Raw genomic sequence first — 5,159 nt, 5'->3', positions numbered from 1 at the left:
TGTGTCCTTTCTCTAATTTGGCAGAATGACTAACTCCACTTCAATGGACTGCCTGACTGCCTCTTTGTTTGAGGTTTGGACTGTTTAGACAAGTTAGACCGTATTCTTAGTCTCCAGACCTTCACAACTAGGTGAGAAACTTTTGCCAAACCTAGAACTTTGCAGACCATAATTCAAGACAGTTGCCTTCCTTAGTGCCTCCTTGAAGAAATTATGGCACAGCATTGGTTCCCAAAAATGCTGAATATGTGCTTGACAACAACACTGTTCCTCATCATTGCATAATCAACTGTTAAATTACACAAACATCTATTATTATAAATAGTGTTAGTGAATAAGACTGGGCAATCAAAAGAATACTATTTCATTATAAATTTCTTCCAAGCTGAAATGGTCCATGCCATGCAATTCACATTTATTTATTATTCCATACTTATCTTGTTTGTCAAAAATCATTTGAGTCTATTTTTATTTCTCCTTAACTCCAAACTTTGAATGTCCACCACAAACAAAGCTAAAACCTAACATGCTCTACTCTTGAATGGAAAAGGAGAACTACTGAGCTATTTTAACACTTCTCCTTCTTCAGCTGCAGAAATTTGAAACTATCCTTGGCTCTTAGAAATGGCGAATGTGCGATTGACTACAACACTCTTCTCGATTACTTCTTTATCAATTGATGAATTACTGCTGCCATAATTGCTTGCAAATCTACACAAACATCTATTTTAATAAATATTTTTAGTGAATACGACGGGAAAAAAGCTAAAATACACTCAAAAACAAAGGTTCCAAAAGGGTGTTTTCACATGCCATAGAAGAACCATTTTGGGTTCTCCAATATGGTTGGGCCGATAGATTATGTCATCGTCCATCGCCGATGGCTGACAGACATTACCGACTCACATCCGATGCCAATTTGGTAGACATTGCACAACCCTAATTCTCCAAAGAACCTTTCAGTGAACAGTTCTTAAAAGAACCATTTTTTTCTAAGTGTGAATAATATTTGAATAATCTAAAGAACTGTTATCCACTGTAAAGAACCTTTTGTCCGATGAAAAAGTTTCATGGATGTTAAAGGTTCTTGATGGAACCACTGATGCCAATAAAGGACCTTATTTTTAAGATTGTATAGCTGCAAAAGTGATGCAACTGTTTTGCTCTGACTTTGGTTGCTCCCAAACACCAGATGAGATGGTTTGCAGTCGGCGAGCTGCACACATTGCTTGAACGAGACAGAGACAGAGACAGAGACAGACATGCCCACATCACAAACACAATCACAGCACAGGGTCACGAAGGGTTTGATGGAGAAAAATGAAGGAGATCAGTCCTCAAAATAGCCACAGTGATGTCGCTCTCTCCGTACTGGCAAAATAACGTTCCTCCATCAACGTTAAAGCACCATAACGTGTGGTAATGAGGTTAGGAGATTGGACGAGGGTTAGGACCTCCAGAATGTTTTGAATATGATGTTACCCTTAAAAAAGACAAAAGACAAAACCCTAACATGTGAGACGTCTTTAAAATCTCACCTGTTTCTCCTAGATAACAAAATTAAATATTTAAAAACACACTGAAATTCAGCATAAGCCATTCTGTTTGTGAATATTCTTTTCCAGATATCATCATTTTCTTACAGCGTCAGTGAGCTGACAAGATTGCTGTTCATTCCTGCCTCTTCCTTTCATTAGTTTCTATCTGCATCTCCATCTACAGTACCTCTCCACCTCTGCCGCTCTCCTCCACACCTCCTCTAACTCAATATAAACCTCAAATTGACTCCAGAAACTGCTGAGATAATTCAGTGTGAGCAGAGTTTATTAGTAAACCAAATGCTTCTCTGCCCATAGAAAAGAAATATAACAAATTAGAGCTCTTGAATATCTCAATTGTTGTAGATAGGAATGGAAATAAAAGAAGAGCAAATGGCTTAAATACCCTGGTGTTTAAATGCCTCCTGAGGAAAAAGGCCCCAGTAATCTCATTTGTGTCTCCTTTAGAGTTTCATAGGAGATCTCAATCTCAAACTGTGCTCAGATTTGCCAAAGTCGTCGGCAAACAAAAGAAGAGATTTCAATAAGAACTCAAACAATTTTCATCAAAATCTCCCAAGCTGAAATAGTCACATTTATTTATTACTCTACGCTCGCTCTTACATGTCAACAATCATTTGAGTCTATTTTTATTTCTCCTTAAGAATATAAGGAGAAACATCTGAGACAAAGTACTTAAAACTGAGAACTCCAACCTCTGGGTGTCCACCACAAAGTTAAAATTAAAAAATGCTGCACTTTTGAATGGAACAGGAGAACATCTGAGCTATTTTTAACACTGCTTCTTCAATTTGTCAAATCTAGTAGACAACAGCTGTAGAAATATGAAACTAGCTTTGTCGAACAGTGAGATCTGTGGAACTTATTAGAAAGGCTTGTTTAAATATACTGTAGGTCGGTAGTTGACAAGTGATAAAATAGCACAAACTTTTCCATCTCAAGACATAAGACAAATTATATATATATATAATATTTGATTGTTTTAAAAAGATATTTATTGAATGATCTTATTGAAAGATACTTATTGAATGATTATTAACATGTCATTTTTACATTAATAATCATTTAATAAGTATCTTTCAATAAGTATATATTTTTAAATAATTAAATATTATTTAAAATAGTTTAAAATTTAGATTTTAGACTTTTAGAGAGAGCAAGATGCTGCTTGACATTTCATGAAAAACCCAGATAGATAAATAAATAAAAGAGGCAACTGCATCATACACATCCACACTGATTATGGTTCATTATGTGTTTCTGTGGCTATGACCCACACATAGACAAAATCTCTGGAGCTGGATGACCTTTACATTACAGCCTAGGAAAAGGCAAAGCATACACGCGCGCGCGTCTCACAACAGCAAAATAACCACATACACGCAGCCAACTTGTCATTAGCAACAGCCAAATGACTGTAAACAGACTATTATTACCTTAAAAACTGCTATCCTGAGAACGTCCACAGAAATGCAGTGGGGGGAAAAAAATCCAATAAAACCCAAAACACATCCAGTGCGTGACTCAGACTGGTACAGGATTCACTGTGATCCCAAATTAAATCCCGAACGCGACTCTTTCCAATACAAGTGCATTACTGAGTCAAACAGACCGGTTAAAAGTCTACAGCTGCAACCGTAAAATCAAAAGCCTCCATGGGGCAGCCGCGAACCGACAACAGCAGAGCTGTCATAAACTTTTCCCCTCACTGCTCACACCATCTGCATTGGGGTCTCTGGGGGGAAAACGACAGCCTCCGTTTGCTCTCAGGACGGCCACGGGGGGCGTACACACTTTTGAGACAGTCCTCACACACTACATGAGCCTTGCAGATACACACACGAACAAAACTGCGACATGAGAGGGAGGGAGGGAGAGCGAGAGAGCGTGGGCTGGGCGCGTGAGCGTGTTTGAGGAAGCGTATAGAGAGGAGGAGAGATCCGAACACCTCACACACAAACTGCCTGAACGGTTCAGATTGCACACACACTCGCAGTGACAGTCCTCACTGCCCCGTTTGGCAGCCAGAACGGTAGTGTCTTTTTTGGACTTTAAGTGCTCTATTGTATTGTAAGTGTTTTCATAAGCTTTTGGTCTAGAAATGTCTGCACGTGCAATACAGAGTCGTTCACATGCAACTCACGCAGGTGTTAAACTTTGCCTAATAGACTTTCTTCATCGCTGGCAATTGATGGATGGATTTGCTTTTTTTTTTTTTTTAAGTGTGAAGTGACGTGACATGTGGCCAAGTATGGTTACCCATACTAGGAATTAGTGCTCTGCATTTAACCCATCCTAAGTGCACACACACACCGTGAACACACACCCGGAGCAGTGGGCAGCCATTTATGCTGCGGCGCCCGGGGAGCAGTTGGGGGTTTCGGTGCCTTGCTCAAGGGCACCTCAGTCGTGGTACTGAAGGTGGGAGAGAGCGCTGTACATTCACTCCCCCCACCTACAATCCCTGCCGGACCTTTGGGTTACGAGTCCGAGTCTCTAACCATGAGGCCACGACTTCCGAGTACATTTCAAACGAAATGGATTGTAAGTAAATATCCACTTAATCCAGCAAACGTTTTGTTCACTGTGTTCTAGAAGTGTGTGAGTGAACCGTTCTAAATCGACGTTTCCCTATGATTTCTTGACATTTTTTAGAACAATTAAACAAAAATCCCCCTCTAACTTATGTAATGTAAAAATTCGTTTAATTCTCATTTTATATATAAAATGAAATCTTGAATCTAATGAGAGCCACCATAATAATGTCAACTAACTAATAATGGTAACTAACTAACTAATTAAAATTTGTATCTAAAATGTGCTTTAGCAGAATGAAAATAATATCAGTTCAGTAAAAAAAAAATAACTGGGCATTTATTTATGCAAACTGTTCACCCTTTAAGATGCAAACAGTTCTTTAATTTAAAAAGTATTTTGGCTCAATCAGATTTTATTTTGACTGAATCTGATCAAAGCTTACTCTAAATTGCTTTGAATTTCTTGGTATAGAAACTTTCCAGAAAAGTCCCTGCAGTTTATGACTAAACGAGACTCTTTTTAGTATTCCAGCTGAATCAGGGCTTGATCTGTCTGTCATATAGTGGCACTTCAAACAGACGTCTAACATCAGACACCCAACTGCATTCCTGAGCATCGCTTTTCATGACTTCCTTATCAAACCATCAAACATATTGTTGCAACAGGGTGGAGCTCCACAATGATTTCAACTAAAAAATGTCTTTGGGATAAGAACATGTATGCAAAAGTAGGACATAGAGTGTGTATGTAAGATTGAAGGGAACATGAGAGTGAAATTATATGATGTGGTCAACTGGAAATTGAATGTTGGGTGATGCTCTTGTCTGATTCTTTTTATCAATTTTCTGTACATTACGAGAACGTAAAAGTGAGCATTCTTTGATTCTAGAAACTTTAAATGCTTCTGTTGATCAGGACAGAATGCTTTTCTTTAGCTTGAGCTGGTTGTTTAAACTATGGTGTTTTCTCGTTGTTACTTTCGACAAAATTGCTTTGACAAAGTTACAGTTTCAAGTGGATAGAGTCGGGCAGGAGGAGAGAGATGTGTGTGAAGGAGAGGGA

General features: G+C 38.5%; 1 protein-coding gene across 1 annotated transcript in view; it reads right to left on the bottom strand.

The window, feature by feature from the left end:
• The window catches only part of LOC107719075 (rho GTPase-activating protein 24-like), a 44,284-nt gene extending 40,859 nt beyond the window's left edge, over positions 1 to 3,425 (bottom strand). Inside the window, exon 1 of the mRNA XM_016526385.1 lies at positions 2,996 to 3,425. The gene's annotated coding sequence lies outside the window, so the exon portion shown is untranslated. The remainder of the gene's footprint in view (positions 1 to 2,995) is intronic.
• Positions 3,426 to 5,159: the final 1,734 nt, after the last annotated feature.

The sequence above is a fragment of the Sinocyclocheilus rhinocerous genome, unplaced genomic scaffold (assembly GCF_001515625.1).
Source record: "Sinocyclocheilus rhinocerous isolate Xijiao unplaced genomic scaffold, SAMN03320098_v1.1 scaffold663, whole genome shotgun sequence".
Classification (NCBI taxonomy): Eukaryota; Metazoa; Chordata; class Actinopteri; order Cypriniformes; family Cyprinidae; genus Sinocyclocheilus; species Sinocyclocheilus rhinocerous.
Note: the sequence above shows the minus strand (reverse complement) of the source record. Positions and strands in the feature narration are given on the sequence as shown.